The sequence below is a fragment of the Varroa jacobsoni genome, unplaced genomic scaffold (genome assembly GCF_002532875.2).
Source record: "Varroa jacobsoni isolate VJ856 unplaced genomic scaffold, vjacob_1.0 scaffold_262, whole genome shotgun sequence".
In the NCBI taxonomy this organism is placed as follows: Eukaryota; Metazoa; Arthropoda; class Arachnida; order Mesostigmata; family Varroidae; genus Varroa; species Varroa jacobsoni.
In genome coordinates, this window is record NW_019213164.1 from 43,732 (window position 1) to 58,308 (window position 14,577).

Below are 14,577 nucleotides of genomic sequence, written 5' to 3' on the forward strand. Positions count from 1 at the left end.
CCCCCTACGAAAATTGAGGAAAGTAGCTATCGTAACGAGGGGCACTTTGAGCAACATATAAGATAGTCATTCGTAGTACTAATACCAGAAGCGCATGTCCAGCTCAAATTATGATCTAGGCATGGTGTTCGATCACACTTTACACTTATTCACATAAACGCATATATAATAAGTAAGCATCATTGAATTCAATAGGCCAAAATAGTTTGGTTGGTGTCGATGTAATATCCATCAAGGAGGTAAGTGTTGTGAAGAGAGACTTGAGCACTCTATAGATAAAATCATAGCAATCAGGAAATGTACGGTGATCAGCTGGGTACACTATAATAGATATGTTTTATGGATTAGGTCTGATTTTCTCCGAAGACATCTGATTTTCTGTTTTCTATTTTACTGACTTTTGTCTGTCTTAGATTCATACATCGCAAGGTAATTCTGTCTTACAGCAAACGCTAATTTAATGATATTAGTCGACAGAAAATAAATAGACGATGCTTCTTTCTTTAAAAAAAAGGCAGTTTAGACGAGACTAAGCGCCTTGCCATTTCTATTGTGTATCCAGGCCCAGTGTATTACATAAAATTGCTAACTATCGCGTTCTCTACACAAACTAGAAGCCAACTTCAGACTACCAATACTCCTAGCATAGCAAAGTGTCAACAATGGCTACATTGTCTTTTCCTGTGGACATTTACCTCCCGCATACCCTCGGGTCTCCATGCATCCAAGCTCTTTTAAGCATTTTTCTTCCGTTCGACGCCTCTCAATGATTTATCCTGCCTTACACCCAATGCAATATGTACATACACACACACACGCAAACACATACATACGCATGTATATATACATATGTATCTATCAAGTCTTCTCTTCATCGCATGCGTGACCGTTTTGACACCGACCCTCGGTCCAAAAAACCCATTTCGGATTCTCAAACCCCACACATAGACACAGTTCCCCCAACAGCAACAGTAGCAGGAATCGTTCGTTGTCCATCGACGAACCGGGCGGCGTCTTAAGGTGAAGAGTCTCTTGCGACTTCCACCTTCACCGGCTGCACCCATAGAAATACGACAAGTATCGTATAGAGCGTCGACAGCGTTTCCATTGGCAGCTTCTTCAATTCGGCCCATAGCCCCCTATATGTGCGGCAGAGGCCATACGCAGTCACTAATCTCCTGTTCCTGCTGTCCAGTTCGTGAGTATTTCAGGGGTTCCACAGGGAACGGGGAGGGGTGTGTGGCGAGTACATCCTCAAGAGTCGTTGGAGGTTCTGGGAGGTTGGAAACTAGGAGGGATAGATCGAAACAGAGCGCCAGCAACAGTAGTAATGGTTAGCAAAGGCCATGCACAATCCGATGCAAGGCTGCAGCAATAGTAGGAGCTATAAGCAGACATTCCCTACCGTGGTCCACTCCCTCACTCTAGTCCGGATCGGCTGTCGGTTGCCGGCCTTTCGTAGGTCGGCAGTCTGGTCGCCTTCTAAAGACGTGTCCGCGGGAGGGAGGCCGCCAAGAGACGTTATGTGGGGTAGCGGCAGGAACAGCAGTGGCAGCAGCCGGTAGCACTGCAATGATGGCGGTAGTGAGTCATAACTCAAAACAGCTTTAAACTGCAATAATCTTCGGAGATCTCTCTTCGTTTTTCTTTTTTCTCTCCCACTCCGTAGGCGAGCAGTAACTGCATGGTCGATTCGCATCGTCTCTAGGTTGCCGGCTGGCCCCACCCAATATTTGACGGGTCAGTTTGAGGCGCAGGGCATCATGTCTACTAGATATGGGGAGGATATTCGGCCAGCTACGAACTACTGAGTAGCAATGAGGAACAGGGTAGTTCGTAAAGAACGAGCTGCCCACAAGAGCGAATCTTGGCCTGTCCTTTCTTTGCTTCGAAGTGGCAGCAGCATCAGCAGCAAGATGATCATCAGCATCAATCCTCCAAGTATAATAGTAAACGCTAGTAGAAGTTGGGAGTTAGGCGTGTAGCGGCATTGAGTTGGGACACAATCATGGAGAGAGTCATGCTGGCAGGACTTGCATTGCTAGAGGAACCATAAGTGTCCAGCGATGAAGCTCGCCAATGAGCGCCCACTGAAAGCGAAGACGAAGATGAAGGCAGGCTCTCTGTTCGCCCTATGCTCCTTTTTGCGTTCTTGTCGCCTTCGTCGTTGGTCTGCTCGACCGCTCTCGCGTCCCACACTGACCAGCCCCAGTGATACGGACTGCACAAAAAAGGGGGGCAAATTTCCTAAGCAAGAGGAAGTAAAAGAGGGCAAATTTTCCTCGCCTTTACTCCGCCCTGCCCCACATTCTCTTGGTTACCGACTCGGCAAAGTACAACGAGCTCCATCAATAGGAAAAACCAAAAGGGGCGAACTCCGAACTAGGGTATTGCCTTAGTAGCGTCCATATCCTCTCTGTATCCCTGCATTGCTCCAGTCGTGTACCCATACTTGACTGACTAAGGCAGGTCGTCGCCTTGCTTGGGCTATTGAGGGGTTACCAGCCCCTTAGTCCGTTAGCTCAGACGTCTACACCTCTCCTCTAGCCGCAAAAGAAGCAGCGGCTCCACGAGAAAAGAAACTAACATGATGCTGTTTTCTCTCATTTGAGAGAGGAATACAATTCAGCTCGCAGGAGAATCACCTTTGGTAGCTCTCGTCGCGTTTGGCTATGTCGTCCTTAACATCGGCTTCCCTCGATCCACGCGACCCTCAGCAGTATCGTCAGCAGCAATGTTCTACAATGGCCATTACCTTCACGGTCAGTGAAATTGAAGGCCTTGCCGTCTATGGCCAATACGCAAAACTCGGTTAGGGATGTAACGGTGACAGCCTTCAGCGGCGAATGCTGTTGGATCGCTGCCGTGTATTGTACTGCTGTTGCCGGCGAAAATTAGAGGTGGATCTAGCGGATTGGCGGTTTTGCCGGAATGGGGAGTACGTTTCAAGCTTCCATGTCAGAGCAGTGAAGCTCATCAATACAGCACTAATTCGCCTACGCTCATTGCAGTTTTTCCGCCCGCCCGAGTCTAGCTTCATCGCTGAGAATCGGCACAGCTTCTTGAGCCGATCTCACTGCTCGATGAATGGGTCTATTTTGTCCATCAGTGTTTCAAAGGCGCTCGACATTAGGACGGCTTCGAAGCAGCTACCAATTACATATAGGCTTCGTTGGATTGATGTCTATGCCTGTACAATGACGAGGTATCTGACGATATCCGTTGAATGAGTAGGCCAAGAAAATAAGGCAAACACGATAAGTTATCTATGTCAGAGAAATTAAATTAAACCGTTTTCGCGATTTTTATGCTTCAGGGAGCACGGTTCTAGGTTTTTTCCAGAATTTCTTTGCCAACTTACATTGAATGCTTCGTAGATAATTCTGACAGCTGAATGCCACCATTTACAGTATGCGTGTTCCATATGCACACGTTATTTGTGCAGTGTCCATTATAAGTATAGAGTTAGTTACATCATAACATTGTTAACTATGATGTGTGAATTCTATTCTATCGAACACGAAAGAACACCTTTCTTTCTTTATATAAACAAGCCGTGTTGTTGCCAGATTCTACTATTTGCCTCTGTTCTTACTGCAAATGGGGATAGAGGCAAATCCTCTGCTCGCAGATCTTTGAAGATCTCCTGGGGGTTGGAAAAACTTCTTGGGGGAAGCGATCCACCCCCCCCCCCCCCGGGCATAAGCCCAATCCACGTCTGACAGCTCGTCGGGAGCTGCTGGGACTTTCTGAGATCGACGGGGATGGGGGGGGGGGGGGGACTTGACTAAATTTAACCATATTTCATCCCTACTCGCTGTGTATAAACATATAGCCAGCTTCTCATGCACATCGCGCAGCTCCATCGTATTGCAGGGGCGCGTTACACTTCGGGCATTGCCCGCTGGCTCATCCGTGTCCAGCTTCCTACTCTGTTACCCCCACTGTTCGTCTATATGGCTTATGGCTTATGTATGGTTATGAGCTTGGGGGTTGGACATGGGCCGCGCCATCGTTGGATAGAATGGTAGAACGAAGCAAGACGTCCCGGTTTTGACTTTCGCTGGCCTCCCAAGTCACTTCGTGCCACAACGGCTGTTTGCTGGCATGCCTACGAACGAGACTGGCATCTCCCAACAGTCAGCCCACGCCGGTAGGCACCTACTACCGGCGACGAGACAGCACCCGCAGCAGTTTTCATATGTATGTATTAGAGAAAGAGAAGACATGACCGTGGGGAACTACTATTTCGCGTATGTGCTATATGAATGTCCGTGCTAGCAGTGCTGGTCAAGGAATGATAGACAGAATGGGCAGACTTCAAAGGAATATTGCGATTTTCTTCAGATCCACTACAACGAAGACGGTGACCAGCAGCAGCTGTGGCTGCAAGAGCTGCGTAGCTATAACAGCCAACCAAACGATGAAACAGCCAACGGGAGTAGTGTTCCGAAGCTACTGCTGTGGGCCATGCTGTGGCAAGGATGACGCCACTGGACTCCTGTCTGGGCCGCTACGGACTTCGACTACGGAGTCTTGGACCATGTTACGGTGGGTCATAGCAAATCAGCGATGTTCTAGTTGAGAAAAAAAAGTTAAGAAGCCCAATGTTAGCCGTCGCAAGAGGATATGCAGTACTTTCTCTCTCTCTTTCTTTTTGTGCCTATATATACTTACATCTTAGTGGCACTAGTCTAATTCTAAGGATAGTGACATTTCGTGCAATCTGCTTTGTTGACTTCAAAAAAAATTCATTAGCTTACTAAAGATACTTTCTATAAACCTTATCTCCAATAATAGCAGTACATTGATGAGTTATTTTTAGGCTTCGATGTGTCATACACATCAGCACAAGAGAAGCCAAAGGTCGTTCCATCTCTGATTAGCCACAACATCCGGTGCCTTAATATACAAGTTGCTCTTGGGCATAATTGCCTCTCCCTCATGCCTAACCTCACATGCCTATACTCAGCAATGGGCTCTTTTCTACTAGAACAGCCTTTTGCCGGTGATAGCCGCCTGAAAAGCGTCACTATTGTCATAAACACTTGTTAGTAGGCGCCTGGGTCTTACGTTCCGTAATCAAACTGCTGGCAGAAGATGCATCTACTAAAACAGCATTGCGCAGTCCGTCAATTTCATTCTAGTTTACACTGGCACCCGACAATGTCCTATCCTAAGCTGCGCGATCTTCTCGATTCGTCGTTGTCCGAAAATCTCGGAGCGTCCCCCAGCTGCTTCGCTAGATAGAATTACACTCTCCAATAGGCCGTCAATATCCCCCTTCCTTGATGGCACCTTCCTGCGTTGCGATGATCTCCGCAGCGATGCGCCGTCTCTGGCGCATCGTTGCCTAGAATCGATGCGCGGCACTGTCTCGCGCTCTATTCAGCGTCTACGGTTGCTTCGTCAACCGCTACTATCCGTCTCCTCTCTAAACACAGGAACAAGCTAGGTTTTATGAATGAGCGCAGGTTTTGCAAATGCGTCCTATCTGTACACGTGACTAACCTATACGTCGCCGCCTGGCCTGCTGCTGCTGCTGCTGCTGCTGCTGCAGCATCTGCTAATGCTGCTAAACAAAATCACTGTGGGCGGCATCCTTCTGAATTCGGTAGAGTATCTTCCCCGCTTTTTCTCTTTTTCTTTTTCTATATTTTTACCATTCTTTTTTAATTCCTTGTCGTCCTTACTTCATGTCTCGTTCGTCTGCTAGTCAGTGACCGCTTCCTGGTGCGTAGCGTCGTTGCCCGTGTGTGATTGTGACCTGTGATGATGGTCGGCATTTGCTGGGCAGAGAAATACTAGCGGCCAAGAATGGCCGATAGACAATGCTCGATAGTTGTTCATTGGATAAATTCCGACTGGTGTTGATCGAATAGCGCCACTGCAATCGGGAAGGAGAGGCAACGGCTGTGCCAAGATGAAATGGAATATAGGCGCGGTCCTCGGTGGGTAAGCAGCATCCGAGAACGACGCGATCGTCTGAATTAAACTTCAACTCTGAGTCATACAACAGCGTTCGAGGACAATGCTCTGGCGTCAGATGTAGAAATCGTCCTAGTAATAATAATAAAAGAAGAACTAATGGTTGAATAGTGGTAAAGCAATGACAGAAACGGGAGTGGATATAGTCGTAGCATTGAATATGACTGTATGGCTGGCCGGCGGTGTCGAACAGCGGTGAGACAACAGCTCCTCTTGTCACTCGCCTTCAAAGCAGTCGTGCATTCCACCACCGTATTGTACCGCTATTATATTCTATGTAATCATATGAATTTGGAAGGTGACCGGCCATTAATAGCTGATGTCCACGGCTCTACCCGACGCCACGCGCATACTTTACGCTCGACTGTCCAGTGCCTAAATCCTCTATATAGATATATATATCTTTACCCCATACGTTTGTGGACACATATGTAGAACTCTAGAGAAATTCTTCCACAACAGTTAATGCCATGTGAGCCCATGGGTGATTGTATCTGTGGGTTAACATCACTAGTAGCGACTAGTCCGTGGGGGGTGGGGGGAACAGCTTGCGCAAACTCAACCTTCGTGGACAAGAGGAAGCACAGTGAAGGAGCGGTCCAGTGGCCGATTTAGGTCTACTATAGTCCAGTCTAGCCCAGCCCAATTCTATCAGATGAACATGAGCAGAGTCGACCCTTGGAGACACAAAAAAGATCGGGCTGGGTCGAAAGTGAGAATCAAATAGAGGGGACAGCACTAGAGCAGAAGTACTAGCAATAAGAAAAACAAAAAAAAAAAAAAAAAAACAACGAAAACACCAAATATGACAAGTAATGAACAGTACAAAGAGCGAGGAGAACGAAGCAAAAACAGACCTGTACAGGTAATATCTGCTATTTGAATAGGCCTTCTAAACTAGGTAATGTCTGGCTAGATCGCGGCGTATCCTACTCTACTATACAGGGAAAAGAACGATGCGGATGCAGATTGAAAGAAGCGAAGATAGGATGGCAATGAACTTACAAGATAATTCGATTTGATGGGTTAGTAATGAATACAGATACTTTCGATGTTGCTACGATCATTTGTGACATCGCATATGATTAGGCGAAATCGCCTATGGAAAAGCATTGACGAGATGTCCGTCTGTTTTAGTCGACTGGCCGAAACCAATTGTAAAATAAGTATTTATTAGATTTATTCAGATAGATGGGTGGTCTTCCGGACACGGTAGGCAGACCCTATACACAACCTTATACGTTCATGTGCCGTTAGAAAGTGCTGATCACTTATCATAGTAGCTAGTTAGAGATACGTTATATCAATAGATATCGTTGCATTAAAAGCAATAGTCACTGTACGCTCTGAAATTAAGTGGACCTAGGTCCAATTCTACAACAAAATTCGTCAATCATAATTAAAACAGAACGACCAAACTCGGTCGGCAGCTGGGTTTTTCAGACCTCCATTTCGAATATTATATGATAGACCGCAATGACACCAGCAACTTGCGGTGTTGGTCTAGCGAACAGCCTTTTTCTAGCCTTAAGAAGTCCGACATCTGTTGCCGCCTGACAAGCTACTGCTCCGCTTTCACTCGAAGATCGTCGTCATCGTTAGAGTCCATTAGATTACGATCGGCAAGACGAACTCGATCAGATCGAAAGATCCGAGCATTGAAATAGTTTCAATTTTGTCAGGCATCATTTTTCAGACTGTAACGCTGACTGCTAAATGAAGTTCTTTTCTACAAGACGCTCTATATAGCAGTTAGCGGGGACTCACTCTAAACTATAGAGATCGTAGGTACTTGTTGCCATTGGACCTACGTAGCTGTCACTCACAAACCAACGTCGGTCGATGAGGGAACAAGTAAATTAGAATATTATGTAACGTTAAGTTAATTTACTAGTTTCAATTGGAAAGCTTTCGTCGTCCGCTTATTAAATATGTGACACTTTTTTTTAAAATAACTATTTTCATAGAGAAGTTGAGTTAACAACTGGGTAGACGCGCACACTGTAATAAATACGGGCGTACGCGTTTACGTTGCGACATCCGTTAACTGTTTTTTTTGTAATGTGCCATTGATAAATGGCAATGTTACACTTCTATCGCTACTGTAGCAGGGTCAGGATTTAGTGGTTAGGTAACAGACGGATACCTCAGCAGTATAGTTTAACACCATTACATTACAACTCTCTTAGAAAACATTACTACGATATAGGGGAAGTGTCCCGAATACGACCTAGCACCTTTTTGGCGGACGGCTTTCAAAACGGCACAGCCATCACAAGACCATAGCTGTTGCATATATTACCTCTCGACGTACCAACAATGATCGGTTGTTCGTACTCGAGACCGTTCGCGTTTCTGGGCTGAACAGACCAAAAATGCCGCCATTACAACTACGAAGCAGCAGCAGAAGCGTAGTAGGAAAATTAAAAAAAAAAAAAACACGTTACCCTGCTTTGCTGTGGCCGATTGCTGCGCGAGCCAATCGGGCACAGCGAATCGCGCTACTGTCCAACTGCTGGCGCAGCAACCGTTCGTAGCGGTCGCTTGGCTGTCTATCGACGTCACTTCCGGCAATCAGCGCATGAGATCACCCGGCGGAAGTCTTTCATCAGACCCCCGCCGCCCCACAGAGCCGGTTAGCCCTCAAGGCGCGTGCCTAGGGTTTCTACAACTCTTCGATCTCTCAATTTCTTTCACTCTCTCCACCTGTTTTCCTTTTCTCGCTATATCTCACAAGTTGTGCGACTCCTTTAACGACAGCCACAATCGCCTGCCGTAGCTTAATGCGGCTACCGTCGCTACTATTACTGCTGCAAAGGTCTGCATCCTACGCCTGACTGGTTCGTTGGCATGTCGTTCGCCGTTGGCAGAAATCACTACTTCATTGGTCAAACGCTGAGGTTCTGCAACGGCTATACCACTAGGGGCGTCGACAGCGGCGGGTTGTCTGCTTTTATCATCGTTGTTGTTGTTGTTGTTGTTGTTGCTACTGCTGTACTACTTCTGCTACTGTCGTTACTGCTGTTGTTGTAGCGTCGAACGCGGCACGAGTCGGCCCGACAACCAGGCTAGTTTCGTAGTCGGTCCCATTTCGCGGCTTGCTGGGAGGATATGGGTCATTGAGCGGAAGGGTTTGTTGGTCGCTTTGCCTAGTCAGTTTCCTCATACTTGTGTATAGTCTGTACACCCTTGCGATGCCACCGCCGACCTTAATGTTATCATCGCGTCTCGGCGGACCAAGCCGTTGTTTATGTACTGTGTTGATCATCGTCCCGTCTCTAACAACAGCACCACTGCACTCCGTACTCCGTTCTCCGTACTCGTCCCGCGTCAATAAACGGCGGCGGCAACAACAACAACGACAACAATAATAAACAATATACACACACAGGCATAGAGCCCATCGATGCAGGACTCCTACTGCTACTCCAGCTAGAGCCGTTTTCACTGAGGACCAGCGACGCAACCTGCTCTTCATTGCACTGCGCACGAGGACGGCCATGCTCTAACGTGGCAGTCAGATCGGCCCCCAACAATAATCAGTTGGCTGGCAAACTCTGCAAGCCTCTACCATCCTGCAAGTTTGCTAAGGTTGGTTCACTGGCTTAAAGTCAATATCTAGAACTGCCCTATTCGCTTTGTTACCATTGGCGCGAAGAGTAAGGGACTTTATCGGCATCTTGTATTCGCCGTAAAACAAGCGAATGGGAAATAGACCCTTGTACGCACACAAAAGGCCCGCTTTTGTCGTGTTCGTTCTTCTTAGCCACCAGAGATTGCCGCTGAATAGGATTGTTTGTTGACATGGTATAACCTGTAGTTTGCAAACCTTAATTCCTAGGTAGTATACAATATGGAGCGAATGGGAATACGGGTGTATAGGAAGGGATTCGACAGTATAGATACGCTCGCGCTAAATGAAGAAAGTTGAACAAACAAGGAAAGAAGAATTGTTTTCTGAAAAAATCAGGGTAACTTTGCCCAGGGTGGGGTCCGCACAAGCAGCTAGATTTCTCTCCTATCAAAAAAAACGCCTGTGTAAGTGAGTGCACAGACACGTGCCGAAAAGATCGACTCTGCCAATACGTCACTGGCATTACTCTTGAGTTACTTTCTATTCTATAGTTGTTTGTTTTCACTAATATTTCTTGTTATTACCACTAGTTTTTTAGCTTGTCTGCTGAGCCATATCCAGAATCATTGTACGGTACTTGTTAGCGCATTCGGGGGGTTCTTCGAGCTCAGTACGCATTTGGGATTCTTTACACATCCGAGGTTTTCAGACCTTTCGTCGGGTCCTGGAAGGGCACCTATTAATATATGCATGTGTATTTGCTGGGAAGCTAATGCCAAAAACATAAAAAGCTAACGCGAGATAAAATGTTCAGAAAAGGAAGAAGCGGTTAACGCCAGCCATTAACTCCGCGCTGACAGGGACTGGTATGTAGTAGACCGATACCCCTGATGTCCGCAGACACCCCCAAGCCGCTCCGCCTTAAGCTCCCCCCACTCAATCCAGTGCGCTAGCCAACCTTCACCTCCGGTCTTCCTGAAAGGCTAAATGATCGATGGTTGATGCTGTTGTTGCCTTAGGTGGAAAGATGCGGTTAGATGTGAGCGATGCATAGACTGGATGAAGAAAAGAGAGCGATATCTCACTCTATCTCTCTATATATATATATATATATATATACACAGGATCAGCTCTACAATCTCTTGTTGATTCTCGCGAGTACATGCATTAGACTGTGTGTTGTACTGGTGCTTGCGTTGAAAATACGATCGTCTGCGCAGGGACACAAAAGAAGTATGTCGTCTGCTGATGCCACTCTCAATAACAATGTAGTTATCATCACGTATGTGAGATAATGGCTTTGATAACCTCACTGATGGGGAGGCAGACGCGTGCAAGTGAGACACTATAATCGATTTATGTGAATCGGTTGGAACCGGCTTATTTTGTGTTGGTAATTAATAGATAGAATGGAACGTATGCCCTTGTGAACTAGAAAGTTGGAAGCTCTAGTAAGATAATCCCTAACATATATAATATACTACGTTCTGCTGGTCAAAAATGGACTTGGTAGAGGCACAGTTGACTGAGGGCATTTTGCAAGTATTGTATCTCTCGCGTATGAACGTTCGGCATGAGTTAGAAACGAAGGGGTAAATATGAGGTGATCAGTTTTTCCTTGCCAATGTACAATATCTGGCGAGTGCTAAACAAGAGTTAACGAACATATGTTTAATAAAGTGTATTAACGAAGCTCCTTCTTGGCTCGCATGATTGCAGCTCGACTTCATTGATGTTTTTTATGAATCAATCGATCCTTAACTGAGCAGACCTATTTAAAATTTAAATTTCCTCTTCTTACCTGGTAGTTAATCTTTTTCTGTGACGTCCTATTTTGTGAGCACAGATAAACACCGTGTGTGATGTAAACAAAATGTACGCTTTTACGGCGTGTCTATGATATCAGAACTCCACTATCCTTCGATAGGAATTAGCTGTCGAGATAGTCATCCGACAGAATGCTTCAGACCAGTCCGAACAGCATCGGACTTCAGTTATTTCACGTCTAATCATTCTTCCCAGTTCTGCTCGTCATTTGTAGCATTCATCTATGCATAGATCAACATAAAACGTTTCCGGGACCAATTTTTCGTCCTAGCAAAAGATGTATTACATTTAATTTGAGATTAGGTCGTACCTATATCCGACAAGAGTCCCGCTCACTCATCAATTCATTAGAAAACGCGCAAGTATAGCACTACGTGCAAATTGTTGGGGGAAATTGTGTGAATATGTTATGCTCGATCCTTTTAGTAAGAGAAAAAAAGCTTGTAGACCCCTGTCTCCGTCAGTTTGCTAATATTTCCATGCTCATAGGTCATGCGTTTTCTAAACATTATCTTAACCAACGATCTGGCTCCTAGCGAAGCTCTAAGCCTTCACCCTAATCCACCTCTGTCCTTCGAAGATCGTTGTGGCAAAGATATATATATTGGTATGGTATCTATTAAGCATTTTCCGTGTCGTTCCCAAATCCACGTGTCGTAGTGCGTCATTCAATCTTATTTCTATGGTCAACGTGAATTCCTGATAACGAAATAATCGTCGACCGAAAACGAATTGTCGCATACTGTTCGTTAATCAATCGCCTCGGCGGCATACGTCTCAATCACGTTATTGCCGACAGCCCAATTTTTGCTTTTTTTTTTTTATTGCGATGATTGTGGTCATCATGAAGTCGAAGGAAGTCCCGGGGTTCCTTGGCTACGATGCTGTATACGACAGAGCTATGGGTGCATGACATTTGCATACTGTTTTGCCTACTCCTATATACTTGTATCTATGATGCACAAGGCAGGGGTTGATTTACGGGGCTGACTGTGGGATTCCCCCAGGGCCCCACACCGTCTCTTTGTCTCTTATCAAGCGAAAATCTTTCTCCTAATAGCATGTCCCTATGCATACTACCCATTCTCTGATAGCTTGACTTCATCTACTGGACTTCGTTATCTCCACATCCTATCCCTTATTCGCCCCAGTAGAGAGAGGAGGAACAAGGCATAAAGGCAGCAGGGAACCAAAGTGGAACCCAGTTGGAGGACAGGAAAGCTCAAACGAAATGTTGCTACGTACTGAGGCCATCTTCCACAGAACAACAATACATTATATTACCTATACTATTATGTGTACTGTATAACGCTATTGATGGCTGACCGCCTATACATTATTCGAGTTGGTCAGCATTGTTTGCCTTACCGATATCATCACATCGGCCCTTCACCGCGCTCCACCAGCTCCACTGACCAGACAGTCCAATGAGATTTGAGCTAAATAAGATACATTGCTAGCGAAACCCCTTCCCAATATCGAATGAGCACACGGCGCGATCCCCCACTGTCGACAAACCACGTCCTCAGACGGCCAGTGCTTTCCTTCATGTTGCGGGTCCTTGTCGTCTGCTTTAGCTTGTGTTGCTGTTGTTGTTGTTGTAGGTGGTTGTTTGTTGTCTTCGTGTGTTACATTGGTGCTGTGGCTCCTGCCGCAGTTTCGTGTGTCATGCAGGACTAGTCGTGGCAGTAGTAGCACCTCACAGGACCATTGTCTTTATTAGGTGCGTTGTCATTGGCTCGTTGGTTTGCTCGCTCGTAATTGTGTTTGACTGTAGATACGGAAATCGAGAGGGAAAAGGAAAGAAAAAGAAAGACCAAGAGTCAAAGAGATGGGGACAAAAAGAGTCCAGGAGGAAAGGAACGGCAAAAAAGTGAGTCGACCGGAGAGTTTCGCGGTTGGGGAGAAGAGAGGGCCAAATGGGGTAAAAGAACTGATTATTGACATTCATTGGTTTCATTGTGCGGGTAGTAGCACCGTCGCCACTCCCCACACCCATTCTTGCACAGGATCGGTTGTTGTCAATGTAATAGTTGTTGTCGTTGTCTTCGTCAACGAGAGCATCTACATATCTGCTTACTTAAGAGACACATAATACACAAAGGACGTGGAGCCAAGAAGGAAGATGGGAAGTTTCGGGTTGTAACTAAGCAGACACGCAGATTGCACAAGTAAGCAACAGTTTAGGATAAAATAAGGAAGAGAGAGAAATACACACAGAGACCAGCTACTTGACCAGCTATGTAATAACTATTATTGAAGCTTGCCGATTATGGTTTAACACAGGTGAAGTTCGATAGGTGGTCATTGTTATCGTAGACGTCGACGATGTCATATTAACATCGATTTATGTCATGAATGGCTGTCGGATTGCTTGGTCGATATAAAGATCTTGGTTTTTGCCTGTCACTAACTGAACTGACAAATTAAACTTTTTTTTTTATGGGTATTGTCAACAAGAAAAAACGTAATGCGGTTAGTGATTTCATAGAGCTAAACGAAACGTTAGTAGTTGTTTCTACAGGTAGACTGAAAAAGGACGGGACCTTTGTTCAACGACCGACAATTCGAGTGAATTAAGGGGCACAAGTTGGACCATAATGGTTTATCAGACCTGATGTTAGTCGTAATCAAACATCGCTAGACATACAATTCTTGCTGCTAAGAAAGCTTACGAATCATCTGACGCAGTGCTTCTCTGAAGTAACAGAAGACGTAGAACTTGCAACGTTCATGTGATCAGAGCTTTGATACGCCACTATGTGCCGTTTGATGTTAAGCATGTGCTATGTGTATGACGGGCACGTCGTGTATAGTATACGTTGTGCACGGACGGTGATAACATGCACCAACGGAGTTAGCTGGGCTGGCTATTTATTTGTCCACTTCGGCATGGATAATCAACCAAACAAAAGCACCTAATCGTTTTGTCAAACGATAGCGTCTAGTAGTCAGTGGAGTCCGTATTGGGCTCCCTCTATAGGTTCGTAAAGACGCTCATTTGCATGACTTACACACGACTATACCATATTACTAATATTCTTCTTATATATATATATACACACTCATAACTTCTACCATATTATAGTAAATGTTATTATTTTTCCTAATAACACTGCATGAGCTCCATATTCGTTACAAGACCTATACTGTATACGCAGTATTACGCACGCGAACGACGATCATCA